The sequence below is a fragment of the Marmota marmota genome, unplaced genomic scaffold, assembly GCF_001458135.2.
Source record: "Marmota marmota marmota unplaced genomic scaffold, marMar, whole genome shotgun sequence".
NCBI lineage: Eukaryota > Metazoa > Chordata > Mammalia > Rodentia > Sciuridae > Marmota > Marmota marmota.
Genome location: NW_026000026.1, coordinates 74,912,495 through 74,936,313, shown reverse-complemented (window position 1 = coordinate 74,936,313; position 23,819 = coordinate 74,912,495). Strand labels below are relative to the sequence as shown.

General features: G+C 39.5%; 1 long non-coding RNA gene and 1 pseudogene across 1 annotated transcript; one reads left to right on the top strand and one right to left on the bottom strand.

Moving 5' to 3' along the window:
• Nucleotides 1-64: 64 nt before the first annotated feature.
• Nucleotides 65-22,486, bottom strand: LOC125619190. The gene is made up of 3 exons (XR_007350703.1): nt 22,360-22,486; nt 8,117-8,260; nt 65-522 (listed from the first exon to the last, which is right to left on the bottom strand). It is a non-coding gene; the product is annotated as an uncharacterized LOC125619190 (long non-coding RNA).
• On the top strand, nt 2,303-2,883 carry LOC107135557 (annotated as a pseudogene).
• Nucleotides 22,487-23,819: the final 1,333 nt, after the last annotated feature.

The following is a 23,819-nucleotide window of genomic DNA, read 5'->3' as shown; positions in this document are numbered from 1 at the left end:
AGAAACTCTTTCTGCTCCCTTTTTCATGCAGCATCTGATAGTTGTTAGAAAACTATGTGGGCTCCTATCTCAAAGGACCTTCTCTACTGAGAGTAAAGAAATTTATTTGATCAGGGTATTATCAAGGAAATAATAGTATTTGGAACAGGTGCTTTCAAGAAAATAATTAAGCTTCTTTATTACTTTTTAACCTGCATGATCACACAGCAGGTAGGGCAGAGGAAGACTGCTCCATGCTTCCTTCAGCTCCATGTATTCCTTCAGCAAAGGCTCCTACTTCATTCTTCATATGTTACACAATGGTATGTTTTAATTTGATCAATAAAACTTATATTTAAGCCAAATTCCCAAGTTTAAAAAGTGACTTTGAATTTCAGAAGCTACTTCCTGGAGGTTTGTCTTCGATCTTCCTTCATTAGCTCAATAAGGGTGATGATTCTGGCAGTCATTGAAGGTGATCAGTGGTTTTCCCGTGAACCATGGCACCTAGTTCTTAGTGCTCTCCAGGACTCTGAAATGTATCTATAAACAAAGAAAAACATTTACATTTTTCAGAAATTCATTATCCTGTGAACTTCCATGACAAAGTATTCTTTCATTTATTGTCAGTTTTGATTATGTGGCTAGCGCTCTGCTTTGTACCAGGGATCCAGTGGTGAACAATCCCCACTGCTTGCTCTTAGTTGGAAGGGACAGACACACACATCAGTCAGCTCAGGGACTTCATTGGCTCAGTTATTGATATAACTGTTATGTACAGTGTGTGGTCACAGCTCCTCATCCAGAAACTCACACCCGTCCTTAGGTCTTGGACTCACTGTGTTCATCTTGCAACTGATGTTTCTATGTTGCTCTATCCTTAAGCAGGTTTACCCTGGTGGATGGAGGCCAGGTGACCATCAGCAACTCCAGGCCTTCCTTTTACAGCTGTGCCATAGGAGAGAAAGCACCACCCCCAATAGTGCATACAAGTCCTATGATCCCATCTAATTGACCTGGATTGAGCCATATGCCCATTTCCAGACTGTTGGGGGCGTGTATATTTTTATTGCCCAGGCCTGGACTACTAGATCACCCTGGATCAAGGTTAAGAGATGAAGTTAGATTATTTTCCTGAACCTAGTAACTAACAGGACAGAAAGTAAGAAGGAGCCTGAAGAAAACTGAGGAGATGTTTGGCAGACAAAAACAGCACATGTCCTTTACATAAACTTTTTTCTAAAGCAGGGTTGCATCACTTTGAGTAAGAACACAGAATCCTTCCAGTGTGGAGATAAAGGAGCAATGATCATCAAATGTAAGTTAGTTAGTGGTAGACCTTGGGGCAGAACTCAGGTCACTGACTCTTCATAAAATGTCTCCCTTTTAAAAGCCAGGCACATCATTTGTGAGATCCAGTGTAAAATGAAAATGAGGACCGCTTGAAAATTAAGAATTTCAAGATGACCACAGCAGAACTACCAACCTAGGGTAAGGGTCACAGTCCCATGAAACCAGCTGTATGTGATGCCATGCCTAACCTCTAACTAACACAGTGCCTAAACTCTGACACAGTGTTAGTTTGAGTTTAGATGTGGCAAAAATTAGAAGACATCACCTTCAACTCTTCCAGCTTTCAATCTAAGGTGTATACCACAAAGACACAATGGCTTTTGAGAGATATATAAAACGGGGCTCTCTTTCACATCAACACAGCTTCTGTAGGAGTAAATGTTTTCATGGGCTATAAATAAGGTCATAAATTCCATAAAGTGAGAGAAGAAGATAGTGCCATTCATTCTCTGTTAGCAAGGTGCCATAACCAGTATTGGATTAGGTTCAGGCTGTCATATGAGTTGAAGGGTTTTTGTTGTTGTTGATGATGAACCTTTATTTATTTATTTATTTATTTATTTATTTATTTATATGTGGTGCTGAGAATCGAACCCAGTGCCTCACACATGCTAGGCAAGCGCTCTGCCGCTGAGCCACAATCCCAGCCCCTTGAAGATATTTTTTTTTTAATTTTTAAATTAAGTTTATTTTTAATTGATACATAGGAAATAAAAATAAAACAAAGATAGGAAATAAAAATTGGTCGCGGCCCCCGCCATCTCGGAACATAAACCCGCCTCACCTCGTGGGTGTATCCGCTTAGTTCAGTTGCGTACGGAAACCTGTTCGCGCAACACTCATCCCCGTGCCTCTTTTCGCTCTCCCTTAAGGAACCTATCTTCCCCGAGGGCGGAGTCTTAGTCTCTTCGTGAGCAATAAAAGCGGTCGGGTTCCGGAGCTGACCTCGCCCCCATGATCTCAGCGGAAATGACCCATCGCCCCGCCCCTTCCCCATCTCTCTTTCCGGTGGCAGAGTCTGGAGACAGAGGCACAGAAATGGCACCTCGCAATGGAAAGGAAAAGAAGGAAGAACAGGTCATCAGCCTTGGGCCTCAGGTGGCTGAAGGAGAGAATGTATTTGGTGTCTGCCACATCTTTGCATCTTCCAATGACACCTTTGTCCACGTCACTGATCTTTCTGGAAAAGAAATCATCTGTAGTGTGACAGGTGGGATGAAGACTGAAGACCGACAGAGATGAATCTTCTCCATATGCTGCCATGTTGGCTGCCCAGAATGTAGCCCAGTGGTGCAAGGAGCTAGGCATCACTGCCCTACATATCAAACTCCGGGCCACAGGAGGAAACAGGACCAAGACCTCTGGACCTGGGGCCCAGTGAGCTCTCAGAACCCTTGCTCCTTCAGGAATGAAGATTGGGCGGATTGAGGATGTCACCCCCATCCCCTCCGATAGCACCCGCAGGAAGTGGGGTCGCCGTGGTCGCCGTCTGTGAACAGGACTCCTCAGATTATTTTCTGTTAATAAATGCCTTGTAAGCTAAAAAAAAAACAAAACAAAAAAAACACCCCCATCACCTCCGCCAGCACCCTTGAAGATATTTTTAAAGGCTTGAAACCATTTCATTTTTCCATTGGGCCAGCTTGGTTGATTTGGGGTTTGTTGTTTTTAATTGTTTGCTATTCTGGCATGTACATGTGTTATGGATTTAATTATGTTAACCCGCCCCATTCATATGTTGAAGCTCTAACCCCCAATGTGACCTTTAAGGACGTAAAGTTAAATAGGGTTATAAAGGTAGAGCGAGCACTAATTCTATGAAAGTGGTGTTCTTACAAAAAGAGAAGAAACACCCAAATATACACATGGAGAAAACACCATGTGGGGACCCAGGGAGAAGGCAGCTCTCTGCAAGCCAAGGAGAGAGGCCTCAAGAGAAACTGGCCTTTCTGGCACCTTAATCTTGGGTTTCTAGCTTCCAGAGCATTGAGAAAATAATTTCTGCTGTTTAAGCCACTCAGTCTGTGGTATTTTATTATGACACCCCTAGCAGCCTAATACAGCACCCAATAAACAGCTGTTTAATGAATAAGAGCAATACTTAGAGGACTTGGGTCATCCAGACAAGAGATATAGTGTAGTATCAGAATTATCTGTGATAACAATTATCTGTGTTGATCTATATATCCCTAAGGGGAAGACCTGAGGCCAATAATTGGAAGTTACAAAAGTAGACAATGGATCAATGTAAGATAGTCCTTCAACAACTAGACTTATTATAATTCCTTTACAGAGAATATTGTCACAGACCTCTAGAGTTTAAGAACAGCTCAGAGAATTCAATTGCAAGAAAAGACTGATCAGAGGAAAGCTTGTTTGGAAATAAAAATGGAGAACAAGACCTGCCTCACCAGGTCTTAGATGTTACTCCAAGATGTTCAAGAAGAAGCATCCTTCCTGAAATTCAGGGAAGGCATGAAGATCATATATTTCTTAACAAATAGTAGGTAATAAATCAATTTGCAAAGTAAATCATCAGAGCTAAGACTGGACAATGTATAATCATGACATAAACCAATTATAAGGTAAGATTTAAAAAAGCATAACTCAAGTTATGGCACACACACACACACAAATCAATGAATGGACTAAAGAACTGAACAGACATTCACAGAAGAAGAAATACAACCAACAAATATATGAAAAAATGTTCAATATCTTTAGCAATTAGAGAAATGAAAATCAAAGATGTGGAGAGTGCTGACAGTGACTGGGAGATCAGTGTCTGAGATTGGGGTCCCTGATGAGTTCATGGCTGTGGCATACTTGGTAACTGGGAAAGTTTCTATGCAAATGCATAGGATGCTCGGTTGCTATGGAGATGTCTTCCATGCTAGAGTATTATCAGCTTCAACCTTATTCTCAGGCACTGCAGCTCCTGGGAATGAAGGAACTTCCTTGCTAAGGTAACCACAATATTTCAGCAGTTCTGCTGCTCCTGAATCTGCCTGCGAATTAGTAACTTTAAACAATGAACTTTCTTGAGAGCTGCACAATGCTCCTAACACTGTACATTTCAACTGCAGAATGTAACTGAGGAAATAGCTGCATACTGTTACTCTGTAACTTTCATGAATACAAAGAAAAATGCTTGCATAGTCTTTAATCTGATTTAGAGATATTTAATAAAGATTGCTGGTGTAATTCTTTAGACCTGTTTCTCCATCAGAGAGCAGTGCTCCACCCAACCCCTGCTGTTTTATCTTCAAGATCTGCTTGTGTGACTCTATGTCTTCCAATCTCCTATCACCCCTGATGGGAACCTGCTACTTTGGCCACGCTGGTCGTGGCACTAAGATTTCATCTCACCCCAGTAAGAAATGCAATTATCAAGAATATCAACCACAATAAATGCTGGCAAGGATGTGAGGAGAAAGGTGCCCTCATACATTGCTGGTGGAAATGCAAATTTGTGCAACCATTATGAAAAGTGTTATGGAGATTCCTCAGAAAACATGGAATGGAACCATCATTTGACCCAGCTATCACATGTCTTGGTTTATACCAAAAGGAATTAAAATCAGCATATTATAGTGATGAAGCCACATCAATGTTTATACCAGCTCAATTCACAATAGCTAAACAATGGAACCAAACCAGGTGCCCATTAGCAGATGAATGGATAAGTAAAATATGGAATATACACACAATGGGATATTACTCAGCCTTAAAGAAGAATGAAATTATGGCATTTGCCAGTAAATGGATTGAGCTGGAGAATATCATGCTAAGCCAAATAAGCCAATCCCCAAAAATCAAAGGCCAAATGTTTTCTCTGATATGTGGATGCTAATTTACAATGACGAGGAGGGGGCACTAGGGAAGAATAGAGTTACTTTAGATAAGGTAGAGGGGAGAAGGAGAAGAAGGGGGTATAGGGATAAAAAAGATAGTAGAATGAATCAGACATTATTACCCTATGTACATATATAACTGTATGACCGGTGGGATTCTACATCATGTATAACCAGAAGAATGAGAAAGTATACTGTATTATATATGATGTACACTATATCAAAGTACATTCTATTGCCATGTAAAACTATTTAAAAACTTTTTTAAAATTAAAAAAAGTATGATAAAATAAGCATCTTTATATTCTAAAATCTTGATTTAACACTTTTAATATGTTTAATCTGGCAATTCAGAGGTCTATCACTAAATTCAATTTATTTTAATTCTTAGTTTTAGTGGCTGTCAAAGCTGAAAAAACTATAATTATCTCCCAAAGATAAATAGATCTAAATTAAAGGGTGTATCATTGGCTGCACTTGAAATCATGATACTCGTTGTTCATTCCTAGCCACCAAGACTGCCTAGCAGAAGTATTTGTAATAATTTGGCAAGAAAATGTCCACTTCCCTGATGTCAGTCAGGGGTTCTTTTAGTTTCATTCTTATATTCCTAACAAATGTATTCAAAGCCTATTGAAGTCTTTATTATGAAGATCTACAAAGTGATTGGAAGATTCTGTGTATCAGACCCTGAGGTGATCCTTAATGTTTCCCCTCCCTTAAAGACCATGCCTTCACCTTTGTGAAATCCCTTTCCCTTGAATATGGACAGGACATGTGACTAGCTTCCAATCATTTAAATGTGGCAAAGGTGTGACATGTCACTCCTGTGCTTATGTTTGGTGACTTTAGCATTCTGAAACAAGAGACTCTTCTTGAGATATGGAAGACATAGAGAGGGAGTTGGAGAAGCCCACATAGGAAGGAACTCTGGCTGACCTCTAGGAGCTACAGGCAGCTTCTAGCACCTGTAGGTGGCCTCCTATAGGTGAGACAGCAAAAAGCCTGGGCCCTCGGTCATGTAGTCACAAGTAAGGGATTCCTCCAGCCACCTCAGTGAACTTGGAAGTATATGGTTCCCAATTGAGCTTCCAGATAAATACACAGTCCAGCTGAGACCTTATTGCAGCTTCTGAGAGCCTGGGCAGTAGGCAATAAACCGTGCCAACATTCTTGACCTAGGGACATTATGAGATAATGATGTGTATGTGTTGTTTTAAGCTGATAAATTTCTGGTAATTTGTTAGGCAATGATTGAAAACTAATATCCTCGGCTTCTCATATTTAGAAATTATAAAGTATGAGTTTATACTCATGTGAGAGACAATGCAAGAGTTTAGAAGTGAAATGATTGGGTTATGAGAGCCTTATGTCATCGGTTGCACATGATCATGTTGAGTTACAGAATCAGAAAACCATGGAGATATTTATGAATTACCAGTTTGCAGATATGTTCTACATATGATAAGTTTTGTGAAATAGTCTCTTAATTGACACATAACTCAATGTAAATTGCACAATGAGGGGATAGACTAACTGCTCTTATATTAAAAATTCTCTTCAAGGTAAACTTAAACTAATGGCTCTTGTCATTACAGTCAAGATCAGCAAATTTTGCATATTAATATTTTTATAAGAGGATAACATATGTATTTATGTTTCACAACTCTTAGTGAAAATGAGTAGTTAAAAAATGTCATTGTCCTTCTCCATCTTAATACAAACTTATACACAGAGTCTACAGTATTTTTTAAAGTCTTGATTTTTAAATATTTTTCAAATCTAAATTTTAAAATAAATTTTAAAATAAACCACATCAGTTCCAAGTTTGGTGTTATTTTAGTCAGATTTTCTGCTGCTGTGACCGAAAGACCTGACAAGAACAACTTAGAGAAGGAAAGGTTTATTTGGTGTTCATGGTTTCAGAAGTCTCAGTTCATAGATGGCCAACTCCAGTGCTCTGGTTCCAAAGTGAGGCAGAACATTATGGCAAAAGGATTGGTGGAGAAAAAAAGCTCAGGACATGACAACCAGGAAGCAGAGAGACCTCTTGCTCCTCAGTAACAAAATATACATACCCCAAAGTGACCCACCTCCTCCAGCCGCATCCCCCAGCTACCACCTAGTTGATCCATTCAAGTGGATTAATTCACTGTTTGGTTAAGGCTCTCATAACCCAATCATTTCACTTCTAAACTCTTGCATTGTCTCTCACATGAGTTTTGGGGGACAACTCATATCTAAACCATAGCAGGTATCATCTGTGTAACATTATCTAAGAAACTTGTAAAAACTTATGGCCAGAGGAGCCATTCTTTCTATGATATGCATATTTCCTCATAAAATATTTGAAGTATAGAAATTATTCACTGTCAAAATTATGTCTTCTTTGGTTGTTTTCAATTTAATGTTAGACCAGAAAAATGCAGTTCTTCATGCTGTTTATTATTTGAACCTGATGTAGCAAATAGCACACATCAAGACATGTTAGAAACATTTGTATTTTTATCTAGATGCCAAACAAAATCTCTATCCTTTATCACATTCCTTAAAAATGGTTTCATCCAGTCTATCAATATTTTCAGAAATTATTTTCCAGAACATTTTGGTACAAAATAAATGTCTTTTAGTTTGTCATCATCTTATTTTCATTGTATCAGTTTGAGGATACTTATCACACCAGATAAAAGAATTTTCCCCCCAATGGTATAATGGTGTATGACTTTTTTTTCTTTTTTTTTTTGTCTTTGATTATTATACCACATGAGATAAGGACTGTGAGTATATGATAGTAAGACCCTAAGTTACAGTGACTAAAATTAAAGAGAAGTTTATTTCCCTCTTAGATAACAGAAGTCCGTGATTGGACAACTGTTTGGTAGCCACCTCCATGGTCTTGGGTCTTTGCTGCTCTGCTGTCTTCAGCATACCTTCTCCATTCCAGCAGGATTGTTCAGGGTTCTGCTCACACATTTGCATTCCAGCTGGGATGAGAAGCTTCTGACATGTCAATGATCCCCGCCCCTTTGTATTCAGACCTTCATGCTCTTCCATCCCCTGGCTGTGACTTGCTTCTAATAAGTAGAAGACAGAAAAAAGTAATGGAATATCAGTTCCATCCTCTGGTTGCAAAAGCTCATGATTTATATCTAGCTAGCCAGCACTCTCCTCCATGCTGGCCCATGCCCTTTGTTGTAGTCTCACCTGCTTGCTTTGATGGTGCAGGCTGCCATATTAAGGGCTGTGGAGAGGCCTGGGGAGCAAAGAATCGAGGGGGGTCAGTGAGGACACCAGATGCCTATACCCAACACCCTGTAGGGTAGTGAATCCTGCCAACAACAATGAGCATGAACTGGGAAAATGGAGCCTTCCCTAGTGGAGCCTTGGGGTGGCTGTGGCCTAGCCATGACCTTGATCACAGCTTTCTCAGAGACTCTGAGCTAGAGGATCAGCTAAACCATGGCCAGATTCCTGTCCTACAGAAACTGGGTGATAAGAAGTGCTATTGATTTAATCCACTAAATTTTCAGCATAATTTTTTATGTAACAAATCGACAACTGTGACTTTGGCCAACAGAGTAGAGAAAGGAGAGATAAAAGGGTTATCGTCTTGCCTTTTGAGGGGCTATGCAGAAGTCCAAAAGCATTTTACATAACTCATGGGGTAGAATTCAGTTACAAAGAACATATATAGCTGCAAGGGAGACTTGGGAATATCTTTTTATCTAGTCAGTAATAGTCCTACTAAGCACTGGGGCTCTGTTTTACAAAGGAAGAAAGGAAAGGGGAAATGAATATTGGAATAGTTAATCACTTATCTCTGTCAGAGATATTAAAAAGAAGTTTTAAAAGAGGCTTCTAAACATCATTAAACTTAGAAAACTTTTATAAATTATTGGGTTGAATGTAATTTGGCTATAAACCTTGCTAAGAAATTATAGTTTGTCTTTATGTTCCGATACATAGTTTTAGTGTTCCTACTTCATTATTTAACTATAATCTCATATGACTTAAAGCTAATCTGTTACTTCATAATTTAAATACATTACATTAAGGCTAAGGCCATACTTAATAATGTTGTTTATAAATTCATATTTCAAATGTTTTCTTGACGATTTTGAAAGATGGGGGCAATTTTATGTTAGAACTGATGAAGTCATTCAATTAGTCTTCCTGGGTTGCGATAACAAAATACCATAAACTGAGTGGTTTAAACTATAGGAATTCACTTCTTCATAGTGTAGGAGTACGAACAGCTCAGCTTGGGGAGCAGCCTGGTGAGGTCCTCCTAAGGCTCTCTTCCTGGCTTGCACACAGAGACCTTCTCATCATGTCCTCTTATGAAGGAGGGAGAGAGAGATTCCTTTCTTCCTCCTTATAAGACTACAGTTCTATCAAATTAGAGCCCTATGATTTTGACCTAATTTAACCATAATTGCCTCTTCAAGACTCTTTAGATATAGTCATATGGTAGTTCAGGGCAGCAGCATATGAATGGAAGGACACAATTTGGACCATAGCAGAAATTGTAGTTTTAAAATCATAATGTTGACAAAAGTTTGTTCTAGGAGTAAGAGATGTGACATAGTTATTTTCTTGTTCACTTATGTTTTCATTAAGTATTTTCTTTATATTTCTCAGAAGAATCTAATAAAACCATCTATCATTTCTGAAGATGAACAAAAAATTAGGGACCTAAATCTGTCTCGTTTCCTGCTTACTTCATGTTATGGAGCATCCTCTATGTTTCTTTTATGATATCTTGAGCTCCATGCACAGATTTAAGTCATGCCAATCTGTTTTATTAATATTAGCAAAACTTAATATGTTTCGTCTATCAGTACACAGAAAATGGTCACCTCAAAACAATAAGTAGGAGCCCTCCTCTTTGGAAAACATTATTGTGATGGTGTTTGGACCATACAACAGAGTCTATAGATTTTTTCAGGAGGTCCATAACCCTCCTGAAATTTAATGCAGAAGATTTACCTATGTTCTTTAGATAGTAATTAATAATATCTGCCTCATGTATTTAAGTTTTAAATGAGCAAATATGTTTAAAATCTTTAGCCCAGTTACTAATGCAAAGTAAACTCTCTACAAATACCAGTTCAAAATTAATAGACATGTTCCTCATGTTACTTTCTACCAATACTGCAGGAGGTAATTTGGCACCTTGAAATTTTTACTGAAAGAGAGATTAGGGGAACTGTCAGGCTGCTTCCCTAATGGTCACAGGATTCTGGGTGAGGAAATGTAAGAAGTTGTCATTGCAACTACTAAGTTGAATCTATATAAGTTAGATTCCCACAAAACTTTCTCATTCGTTTCAAACTAATACTATTGATCAGTTATTTTGTTGTTGGCCCTTTGCTGGATGCTGGCTGTACAATGATGAATAGGAAAGATACACTTCTTGATGTTCTGGAGCTTTCTTTATCTAACTTACTGTCATCAAGGACACAAGGGACTGAACTGGATACAGATAAACATCTGTTTTAGGGAGAATGGCCTTGAAAGACTTTTTTGAAGAGGTAGCATTTAAACCGAGACCTAAAAGGAGAGAAATGACTCAGTGATGCAGAAGTTCACGGAACAGCGTGGGTAAAACCATATGGTTGGAAAGAGCCTGGTATTTCTGAAATCTTTATACCAGTATGCCTATGCCATAGTAGGTGAGTAGGAAAGTTTTTTTAAGATGAGATTGGAAGAAGAAAGCAGTGGGTATGTTATCCAAAGCCTTTGTGATTTATTTTATTTGTAATTAGAAGCCATTGGAGGTAGCTTTTAAAAAAGATTCCTTTTGATGCTACATGGAGAACGGCTGAGAGAAGGGCATGAATGGAGGAAGTCATCCATGTAAGAGAGAACCACGTTTTAGACTCAGTTGGTAGTACCAGTTGAAAGGGCAATGGTAGACAGATGGGAGTTATTTCAGTGAGGAAATTGACAAGATTCCCAATAGATTTGATATGGAATGTGAAAGAAAGCAAAGATCGAAGATGATCTTGAGGATTCTTGCTTACATAATAATGTGGATGATGTTAAAATTTACTGATATGAAGATAAATGAGTGAGGATGGAAACAGATTTGGAATGGGAAACCAAGAGTACTATTTTTCCTATATTAAGTTTGAGATGCCCAAGGGAGACATGAAGAAGCCAGCAGCAATACTGGAGCAAGAGGAGCTTATGAAGTAGAAGGCAGATCAGGAGAGGACAACATGGTGAAATCTGAGAAGGGGAAGTTTGTCCAAATGGAAGGAACGTGCTGAATGCTGCTGAGACATCAACTGTAATGAGGACATTGCTTTGGCCAAATGAAAGTCACTGAAAGACCTTGACAAGCAGTTTCAATGGCATAAATGGGAAACAGCCACACTGTGAATAAATAAGAGTGCATTTAAGGCTACAAAGTATAATCAGCATGTGTAAACAACCCTTTTGAGAAGTTTATATAAAAAGGCAGAGGGAAATGGACCCACATCCAGAATTTGTGGGGTCAAGGGAAGGTTTCGGTCTTGGTATTTGTTGATTTTATGATAAGAGATATTGAAACATGTTTGAATGCTGAAAGAAATGAAGCAGCGCAGAATACAAACACAGACTGGTGGAAGGGAAGGGGGTGAAGTCTGGAGCACGGGGCAGGGGTTAGCTTTGAGAAGAAGAGGAATACAATCCCCACTGTGAACAGAGGGAAGCAAGAGAGGACTCCAGATTGCACGTGTAGGTCAGTGTGGTCCTTTGGTTGCTAAAGGATGGATAAGTTTCCCTGGTCACTTCTAACTTCTCAATGCAGCATGAAGGGGAATCATTGACAAAAGAGCAAAGAATGTGTGGGACATGAGGAGATGGGAGAAGGAATACAAGAGGGTTCTCAGCGAACGAGAACTCAAGCACTCAAGCCTTCTAAAGAAACAGTTGGACTCCTAGGGGGTATTGAGTGCTTAACAGAAGTATAATTTGAATTAAAGTGAATATATCTCAGGTTTTTCATTTATCTGGTAACATTCATCTGTTCAGCTCTAAACCTGGAGAAGACAGATGATGTTCATCTGGGCTGCGTGTTTTTCAAGGAGAAGATGGAGAAGGGAATGATGGACAATGGAGCTTAGTGGATTTGTAAGGGGGTTATTACAATGATGGATGGAGCAATCAAGACTAATAAGATGGTAAATGAAGCCAGGAGGGGCTATTTGGAGGAAGAAGTAGAAATATGTCACATTTTGTACAGTTTCTGAAATATGAAGGGACTGACCTTAATCAGATGACAAGCCAAAAGTTTAGGCAACAAAATGATAGGTTTGCCCATTCAGAGCCATTTACCTGGATTAGACTGTTCTTTGCAGCAATTGGCTTGAATGTTTGCGTATCATCGCATCATCCCGAACCATTTGGCATTGGTCTTCCTACTTCGTTCAAGGTGAATTCTTTACTTCTATTATACAAGCAATGCTTCTAAATTAGGGCCCTTTTCTTTGCTTACAGAGAACATTTAATTCAACAACATCTCAAAGCCATTGATTTTTTCCTTTTCTGGGTAATTCTTAATATGGAGAACTAACAGAACACAGAACGAGGTAGAGGAAAACAGGCCAGCCATGGGACTCTGACACAGGCTCACCCAGGATGATTTACTTCATTCTCTCATCTACAGTCTCTGTCAGCAAATGAAGTGCTTGAGGCATGCTGATGAAAACACACACCTCTGAATAGCATCTAAATTAAACCCTCTGATGCCATATGGTCTGTTTTTTAGCATAAGTCATGCTGCCTAACCATCCGTATGCTTTGAAGGTCAACAAGTTTAGACTCTGATTGTTTTGCAGGAGGCATCTGAAAATAAGAATGGCTTCATTATCAATTATTTCTCAGAACCTCTGTTTTCACAACCTCTGAGACCAAACTTGTATCTGATTCAAAAAAAAAAAAAAAAATGGGAGGCTTAGGGCTGAAGTTGTAGCTCTGTGGTAGAGTCCTTGCCTCATACGTGTGAGACACTGAGTTCAATTCCTAGCACTACAGATATATAATCAAATAAAATAAAGGTCCATCAACAACTAAAAAATATATTTTAAAAGTGGGAGGCTCAAAATTTATTGAAAAGTATAAATATCATTTTGAGTCTGGCCCTGCTGGTCACTTTAAGTCAAAGTGCCCTCTCTTACACCATGATGTTGGGATCACAGAGAAGTCATCCTCAGACATTCACATTGACCCTGGTCTTCTTCCTGACCTAGCCCAGGTTGCTCTTTGCTCCCTCAATGTCCTCACTTCTCCCTACTCTTTTTTATATGACATCCAGCACTACTTACTGGATTCTTGTTTGGGGCTTTTCTTTTTGGCCTCAGCCAGACTTTCCCTCTGACTATCTCAGGTTTTGGACATTCTGAATAAAAAACATACTCTTTCTGGTTTGAGTGGTCCCTGGAAATGGAAATGTTGGCATAGGCCATCAGGAGCTTCACACACCCTGTGTCTGCCTCTACCATGAATGTGGACAGCATGCACTTTGTCAAGACTTAGCCAATTGCTAGAATAACAGGTAGCAAGTCTTGCATGACATCCAGGAGCTAATCTTCTAGGCATGGGCCCCTCTGTCCTGAAGGGGTCCTTAGAGCAGTGCCTGCCACACACAAGCCACTCAGCAAATTTTTGAATAAATAGTAATAATAATAATAATAGATAATCCATATAATTAGTGTGTGACAATCATACATGTGGCTAGCATTGTTGTGTGACTTATATAGTTTAACCTTCAAAACAGCTCTGTAATGGGGCACTGTTATGCCTCTAATTATTACAAAGGTTTGGAGCCCACCTCATCCTGCATCCCACCTCTGGTTAGTAAGGAGTCTGAGTTTTAAGACAGCTCTGAGTTTAATGGTTACAATCATAGCATCTACTGATTGTCCCTTCCTAGCCCTGAATAGTGAAGCAAACATTAGATTCTGAAGTCAGAATAGGTGTCTTGGAGCCTAAGGCCCGACATTCACACCTCTATCCATTCAGCATTTCCTATAAGCTTGAGCAGGGGCTTTGCATGTGTCAGCTCATTAGCTCCTTACTACCACCTCTTGATATTGTTCTTCCAGTTTTAAAATGAAGCAACTGAGGCTCCAAGAGGCAAATGATTAAAAGAATTAAGTGAAATAGTGAATATCAAATAGTTAGATCAGGGTCTGCCATATAGCAAGTGATTTTTACAACTTATTTACTTTTCTGCTTTCCATCAAGAGGCCTTTATCTAAGATGTCCTCCAAAGTTATTTAGCTGGTAAATTGTGGCCATATATTCAAATTCAGGTCAGCCTGGCTCTGAAGCCATTGCTTTTAACCGTTCTACTTTACAAAAGAAGCAAAATTTTATATTGCCAGGTTGTGTATCAGGACCACTGCATCCTGAACTTTAACAAAAAGCTCAGTTGCCCAAATGTCTAATGAGGATACTACTTCATTGCACCTTCTAGCTGGATCAGAGGTAAAGAATTGATTTAGAAATTGTCTCACCAGTTAACAGCTCCCAAAATGTTGTCAGTTCTCAGAAAAAGAAAGAACAGAGTTGTTCTCATATCAGGGAATCCTCTGGAGTGGTAAGGGAGTCATTGTTGAAGCCCCCTCATTGATTTATATGAACTTTCCTTCCAGTCTGGAAGTGAGTCATGCTCACGAACTCAGATGAGAAGCAAACCCGGAAACTTTGTTAGTTAAAAAAAAAAAAAAAAAAAAGGCAGCCAGTTGAGGTCATTTAGCCTTGGGTAAATAAGAGTTTNAAAAAAAAAAAAAAAAAAAAAAAAAATATATATATATATATATATATATCCCAGAGAGAGATAAGGAGAGGCCCTAGAAAGCCTCATAGCTTCTTCTCAGGTTTCTTGGAACAATTACTCTAGGAGAAGTTAGTCACCATACAAGAAGTCCAAGTGCCCTAACACCACTGTATTGTGAGAGGCCCAAGCCACACGGAAAACCCTGAATAATAAGAAAATACCATAAGACACATGAAGAGAGGCAGAAATCAAGGAGTAGGAAGACCTCCACTGATAAAAGACCCCATCTTGAAAGTGGCTCCTCCAAGCCCAGGTATCTTAACTGATTCTCTGTGACTCAGGATCAAATTACCCAGCCCAACTCTTCCCAAATGCCTGACCCACAAAACAACTGTTAAATTAAAATGATAGTTTTAGGCCACTATATTTGAGGGTGATTTGTTGGGTAACAACAAACAATTGAGCATTAAACTTAGACTTTTGAGGTTGAGAAAATGAGGACTGATGAGACAGTGGCTAGGGCATCCTCCTTGGTGTCTGATGCATAAATCAAGACAGGATTAGGTTGCCCCTAAGGCTGTTTCTGCCTGAATTTTCTCCTATTCTTTAAGAATAGCCTGGGAGTTTTCTCTTTCCTGTACAAAAGGATATTTTTAATATACTGAGGAGTAGAATATAAAGTCAAGAACTAACATATTGGACTGAAACTTGGCTTTGCCTCTTATCAGCTGTGACTACATTAGTCAGGGTTCTCAGGAGGAACTGAACCAATGTAATACATATAAGAAGAGATTTAGTAGATTGGCTTACACAGTCAGAGGCTGACTAGTTCCACAATGGTTGGTTGCAGGCTGGAGAGTCAGGGAAACAAGTAATACTTGGTATCAAGAAACTGGAAGCAATAGAACAAGAAGGTCCCTTGATACAGCCCAGCCCAAGGCTAAAGGCCTGGGAGCTCCCTAGAGAGTCACTTAACAAAGGTAGCAGCAAAAAACACACCCATTCAAAAAAGGCTGAACATGGTGCTTATGTGAGGATGCCAGCCTTCCCATTCTTCATTTTTGTTGTCATTGTTTTTATTGTTCTACCCAGGACCCCAGTTCCACATGCAGGACTCCTGCCACCCACATTCAGGGCAGGTATTCCCACTCTGTTTGCTGACCCACATGCCAGTCTTCTCTAGAAACATTCTCACAGACATACCCAGAAGTGTGCTTTACCAATTTTCTAGATGTCTCTCTACCCTGTCAGGTTGACAACCAAGATTAGCCATCAAAGTGACCTCCAACAAACCACCTAAAATTTCTCAGCTTAATTCCTTCTTATGTAAAACAGGATGTTGATACCAACCTCTCCAAGTTCTGGAAAACTTAAATGAATACTCAACAGAAAGCGTGAAACAAAGTAAACATCCAATAAATAGTAATATATATTTAAATTCACCTTGATGATTTCCCTTACAGCCAGGATTCTACAACAGAAAGTCTTGAATTTAATACCAAATATTTAGAAAAGGTAGCCCAACTTCTGTTGATTAATTTGTATCACAACATCAAAGCAATATTTTCTTATATAAATAATATTAGTTCCTGTGGACAATCAGAAAAAAGGTGAGCTCTGTCATTTAGTCATAATTCTATTGCTGATAGATTGAAATCAGGGTGTCCATTTTATCTTCGGGACAGATTGCTATTTTAAGGGAAATATGAAATTTAAAATTTCCCCTTGCTATTCACACATGCCAGATTTGGGCTGCCCTTATTTGTTCTCAATAAGGTGAGGACAGAAGAAACCTTCCTTTCAAAGACTGGGGATCATTTCTTAGGATATAGAAAATTTAGATCTCAAAGGGAGTATTTACTTGTTATCCATTCATTAATTCCACAAATATTTATTGAGAACCACTCAATAAATGTGCCAGAAAACATGCTATGTGCTGAGGCTATAGCTGTGAACAAGCTATATTTCACACAATTAACCACAAGTAACTTTCAAGTGCATGCAAGAGACATTTCAAATAATTACCCTATTTTTAAATAGGTGCTGCAAAGGGAAAGTACAGAGTGCTGGTAATTCACCAGGGAACTGAGACTGAGGGTTAAAGAATAAATTTCTGGGTAAAGGACATCTAAAATATGACTTCAAGGTTGAGTAGGAACTAGTCATCGAGAGGAGTAAAGAGATAAGGAGTAGCAGGGTGTGCAAAAGCCAGACCCTGGCCCTGCTCTGCACAAGAGCACAGTTGGAGAGCTCAGATCCCAAGCCCATCCCTCCTCCTTTTTTCATTCACTTGTATTGCAAGAGGAACTATGCTTGTGTGTGTGGACACCCATCCTATACGTCTAAGCTCTTAATCCATTCCCAAGAAAAACAGCCACCCTGAAGTTCACACCATATTGACATGGTACACCTTTAAGATAGCAAACCCTGGGAAGGAACTTATAACAAGCTCTGAAAGTGGGGCCCAGGTCCCAGGAAGGGGTCTACCAGTGGGCTACAGGCAGGCTTATTTTGCGGTATTCACTCTGTGCCCCACTGTGGCTATAAACCAGAAAGGGTCCTAAAATCTGAGCCTTTGGATAACATTGGCACCAGCACCACCAAGAGCCTCTTCCCTGCAAACCTGACCTCTTATAAGTCTAGATAAGCTTCCATGATCCCTCCTGGAGCTATATTCAAAACTGCTTGTGGGCCCTTTTGTGTGTACACATTTCCAGCAGATAGTTCCATTTCCTTCAGCCTCAAGAAAGCCCATAGTGCCAAAAATTTGGGGTGGGGGGAACCTCACTGGAGCAATGAGAGGGTTGAACTGGATGCCTCTGAGATTTCTTCAAGTTCAGAACCTCCAAAATTCCCCGACCCCCTTCTCTGCAGGAAACTGGCTCTTTAGCCTGGGTCTGTCTGAAAAACAAACTCAGGGGAGAGAGGATGGAAAGGGAAAATCTGAACATCAATCGAACTTCAAGTTGCCTGTTCTTCATCCTCACAGATGACTTCTAAATATTTCAGAGAAGCCATACATCAGCCCAGTGGCAAATGAATCCAGCCTTCTTCCAGAGCACTAAATTTCTCAGCAGCTAAGAAAAGCTGTCACCAATATATCAATGTTCCTCCCAGTCTAGAAAGAAACCATCTTAAAAAAAGAAAAGTGTGTGTGTGTGTGTGTGTGTGTGTGTGCGCGTGTGTGTGTTGGGGCAGAGGGGACATATTAAAAGCATTGGTAGAGGGCTGTGGTTGTGGCCTAGTGGTAGAGTGCTGGCCTAGCACGTGTGAAACACTGGGTTCCATTCTCAGCACTGAATATAAATAAATAAATAAAATAAAGGTATTGTGTCCAATTACAACTAAAATTAAAAATTAAAAAAGCATCTGTAGAATCTAAAGCCAAGGCATTTATTTTATTTAATTTTTTTTTCTGACAGAGTGAGTTTTCATATACCTTTTGCTCATGGTAAACAATGTTACCTCTATATCTTCATTCTTTTACCAACAAGGACTGCTTTGGAGGGTTTTGTCTTAAAGTTAAGGGGGAGTTGTATTTTGCTTTTTGATTTTTGGTTTGTGTGTTTTTTGGTTAGGTTGGTTTTGGGGGTTTGATTTTGGATAACATTGGCACCAGCATCACCAAGAGGCTCTGCCCTGCAAACCTGACCACTTATAAGTCTAGAGAAGCTTCCATGATCTCTCCTGGAGCTGTGTTGTGTGTGCATGTATTTTGTTTTTCTTTTTGATTTTGTAAAATTAAGAGATTATGAAATTGTTCCAAAGGGCTACAGTGGTTTTGGAGTTTGGGAATTGGATTATCCTATTAGCTGCTCACATAGTACAGTTATATCCAAGGGTAGTGGAGGAAAGATTTTGTTTTTCTACAGTTATGATCTCATCACAGCTGACAGTAGCTTTCCCAAATGTCCAGAGTGTCATTATTATAACCACTTTTTAGTTTATCCATCATGACTATTTATGATGCAGGCCCTCAGAACAGAGTTAACATTTATTGAGTGTTTATTATGTGGAAAACCTTTACTAAGCCCTTTACCCATTAAATCCCTATTTTGCCAATGAGGAAAGCACAGCTCAAAGAAGCTCAGTAATCTAGATAGTAAAGAGGTAGAGTGGGCATTTGAACCCATGTCTAATTGGTTCCAAAGCCATTGCTCTTAACTTCTATGGAGATATATGGAAGAAAGAGGCCTTCTTTTTTTTAAAAAAAAAAAAAAAAGCAGACTCATATAAAGAGCCCTATGCAAGAATTAATTCATACAGTGTTCAGAGTGTACATGAATACTCCAGAGACAGGAAATGGAATGATTAATGCCAGATGGGCTAATAAGAGAGTTTCATATGCAGCCCTGCAGGGTGCAGGGGCCAGCTTCACAGACAGCAGAGTTTTTCCTGAATGCACCACTTTGCTCTTTGCTCTGTACGGCACTAAGTCTCTTTTGGGAAACACTGAGCAGTTTCAGGTAGGGATGAAGTTAGTGTCTTTATTTCTCTGCTCAAGCTTAACCAAGATGCAATGGCTCCTTGTAGTCTCATGAAACACCCTGGGGTATCCAAGTGGGCCTATCTGACAGATGACCATTATTAAGAAAGATTCACACTCGTGTGTCACTTAAAAACTGGGGTATGTTCTGAGAAATGTGTCATTAGGCAATTTCATCATTGTGTGAACATCATAGAGTATAATTACACAACCCTACAAGGGACTACTCACTGGACGTGGTCTCTTGGTGCAATCAGGAGATGCAGTCAATGTGCGATGTCTGAGGCTGCTGCCAGGATAGCACAGCATTAATGTTTTACAGTCAGCTATTTTATAAGTAAAAGGAACACTCAAAAATAACAATAAAAACGTAGTGTAGTAAATACGTAAGCCACTAACACAGTCGTTTATCATCATTATCAAATGTTAGTACTGAACATAGTTGCATGTGCTATAGTTTTATAGGAATGGCAATACAGGAGGTTTGTTTACGTGAGCAGCACTGAGAACCTGAGTAATGCATTGTACTACGACGTCACATCAGCTGCACAGTCATGTAAGTGATGGGAATAATTCCCCTCCATTAAAATTTTATGGGACCACTGAGTATATGTGAGACATTAATGCCAGAAATATCATTATGTAGTAGACAGCTATACTGGAAAATTTCAGGTTTTGAGAGTTGTAGTATGATAACATTTAACAACCTCTCACTTCAGCAGTCTAATCAGAAAGGCAGCTTTGGGAGAGTAGTTAATGATTAAGATAATAATGATGGAGGACATTTGTTGAATTCTAACCTCAATGCCACAGCACTTAGGTGACTTAGGTGCATTCACTCAGGAAATCTGCAAAACAATCCCAGGAGATGACTATTGATATCACCATTTTACAGATGAGGAAATAAACTTAAGGAGGTGATGTATCTGTTGGCTCAGGGTCACACTCTAGTAAGTGCAAAGTTACTATTGGACACCAAAATGTTTTAATTTTTAGAACCACAGTCTGGCTGCATTACAATGCCTATCTCTTGACTGTTGTGAAACTCATCCTTTATCTTTCCTGATGAAATCACAAGATAGAGGAGTCACTTTGGAAATAGAAGCATAGGCCATAAAGGGCTGCTTATGGCTAAATTTCATTTCTTTTCAAGTATTGCTCCAGATATACAGACAAGTCCCTAAAAATCTACTATGTTATTCATGGAGAATAATGCTTGAAGAAACTATTGAATGAGATTGGAAAAAATGTGGGTATTCAAACAGGCCACTAGGTTTCTGGATTTACCTGTGTTTAATCTTAAGGGCCATGAGTGATACTCAAAGCTCAGGCTCTGAGACCAGCATCCTATAATCATCCCTCAAAGAAAAGAAAGAACACCAGAGGTGAAAATCTCTCCCATCCCAGACCCAACCCCACAGCCACCTTGTCACTGCTGTTATTTCCAAGAGGTAGAGGTATTTATGAAAATGTTGTTACTCTGTCTTAGCCCTGTGTCTTAGTATATTCAACATGTCAGCCAGTCACTAAAGAGCGATTCCTGCACCTAGCTCTGGAACAACAACAACAAAAATGTGGTTAATATATTACATATAAGTATTTACCACTTGATATATCAGTCCTCGCAACAGCCTTTCAAGGTAATCATCGTGTGTGTTCTCTTTTCTACAGGAAGAAATTGAGGCTCTGGGAAGCCAATTAATGACTTTAGGGCAACACCTGAGTAAGTGACAGATCTGTCACCCAGTCTGTGTCTTCAATGTCCACACTCCTACCAGCTATGCTCTGTGGCTTACTCTGGGTGATTCACACACCTGAGGTACTGAAATACCACTGTTCTATAATAGTGTGACCCTAAGATAAGGAAAGTGAGACTCAGAAGCTACCCCGTGATTAGACCCTAATCCCACATGGGTCTGACTCCAAAACCTTTCTCATCCTCAATGGTCCCTGTCTTGGACACCCATGCATGTCTTTGTGTTCTGTTCAATGGAAAATTGTACCTTTTGCTATACTCAACAAGTCTAAGGTCTGATTTTTCAGTCTCATGGTGGTACCTTACATCAAGAGCGGTTGAATAGGATTTTTTTTTTTCTTAAGCCTAAAGTCAAAGTTTTGATTCAACCTTTTATCTGCAGATAAATGTGTTTATTCATTCCTACTGAAGTCTAATAAGTATCAAGCTGGGTCATAGTGGCTTCATCTCAGATTTTTTTACAAGGCAAAATATCAACCATGTCCTAAACTCTAAGTCAACAAACCACCAAAGACAAATGTACTTACTTGAGTTTTTGCAACACAGAATCAAGAAAGCCTTTGGAAAACTCCAGGGCTGACAGTACTCTATCAATCTTAACATTTCTGAAGCAGAACTCCTAACATCTTATTAGATGCTCCCAGACAGGAACCATGCCTGGTTTCCATCATTTGGAGGATCTAGCATATTTTTTTGAAACCAGGCAATATTTGTTCTCATCATTCCTCTGTGTTTCTACTGACATCAATATAATCATGATCATTCTTAAGACTAGGCCTCCAACATCATCCAGGGCTGACTCCATGGAGACCTGGCAAACATCACTGTTAGATCCTCTTCAGTGGAGTTCATTGGAAACAATTTCTGAGACTTATTAAAAGGATCAAAATATCCCCCTAGTTCGAAAACTAAGAAACAAAAAATGTTCTGCTGGAGTCACTGAAGAAGACTAGGGTAAATGGTTGCACCAGATTCCCTCTAAAATTTATCCAACACCTAGAACCTCTGCTGCTTTTATATTTCACTTTAAAATGACCTCCTATTCACCTTTCCCCACACACCTAGTACTTTCTTGAAATGCCTGTGTTAGTCAAATTTCTGTTACTGTAACAAAGACCTGAAATGCTCAATTTACAAAGAAAGATTTATTTAGGCTCACCATCTTGGAGGTTTCAGTTCATGACGGGCAGTCTCACTGACTGTAGGCCTCAGGTGTGGTGAGGGTAGGCGGGGAAAGTTCCATCATGGTGGGAGCACATGGCATAGAGGACCCAATTCACCTCAAGGCCAGGAGGGGAATAAAGAAGAAAAGGGAGGGGCTGGGGTCACTGTCCCCTTCAGGGAAATGCCCCAATAACTGGATGACTTCCCACTAGGCCCCTCCTCTTAAAGGCTCCACAACCCCCATAGAGCCACAGGCTGAGACCAAGCAAACCTTTAACACTTGGCTTTTGGGGACATTTAAGATCCAATTATTTCACATTCATGAATTAATCACATCTGAAATCTCTACTTTAGAAACTGGATTTTTAAAAGCCAGTAGTTTATAGCAAATACTATAATTTCATGCAATTGGAATTAATGGGAAATTATAAGTTTGTCTAATAGTATGAATCCAAAAATAGTGTACTCTAGTTCCTAGAAAATACAGTATTTGAAAACTTATCAAATCCTCAAGTTTAGTATAAGCTTGTTTGGTGCCCTAAGTAGATCCCAAATGTTTTTCATTATTTTTTCAGTATTCTCTCTTAAGTTATGTGAATTTTCATTCTTTCTTCTAGCTATTATAAGCTCCCATCTCTAGTGAACATTGAGCATTGCAGACCAGTGAAAAAAACATTAAAAAGGCAAAGTAAAAGGCAATACTACCCATTTGAAATAATCAGGACTCATGTGTGAACCATTTGTTTACAAGGCACAGCTGCAACATGTGCCCCTATTGTACCATTTTATAATAAGTGCCCAGAGAGCAGGAGCTCTGTGTCGCCCATCTCAGCCAGTATTTGCCATACTAACTGTCCCACATTACATGTTCATGGACAATTAACTATATTCTTATAATAATGTCCACCTACTCCCCAGGAAGAAGGAAAGCACTGAACACAGCACTAGGCACAGAGTAAATCTTCAACCAATCCTGCCAACTGATTGCTTAATTGACTGGAAATGCTCTCCTTCTTTCTAACAATGAGGTGCTCATTAGCACAGTGGGCCAGTAAATGGCTAAACTTTACTGATGCTGCCGAAATTTACTTTCTTCGGGCTTTCCTGAGGGCTTCCCTGCCTGCAACGAATGAGCTTAGGAAAAACACTCTCTGGCTTGGCCAGTGTTAAATTATAAATCCATAAGTGGTGCTGGACACAGAGCAGGTATTCTGTTGTTGACAGCTGGAGGATTAAAGACCATAGAATACTTGAGCTATTTTAGCTCAAGACAAGGGGTCATTTCTCTCTCGGGTCTAACCTCATCTGACCCATCACATATCAGCACCAGGTTAATTGCCTGGCTATTGTGCTCAATAATAATTGTGAGTTAATCACTTGAAGAGCCAACCAACCAACCAACCAACCAACAGTGTTCAGCATAGTCTGTTCTTTAATGGAGCCTTCATTAGGTAC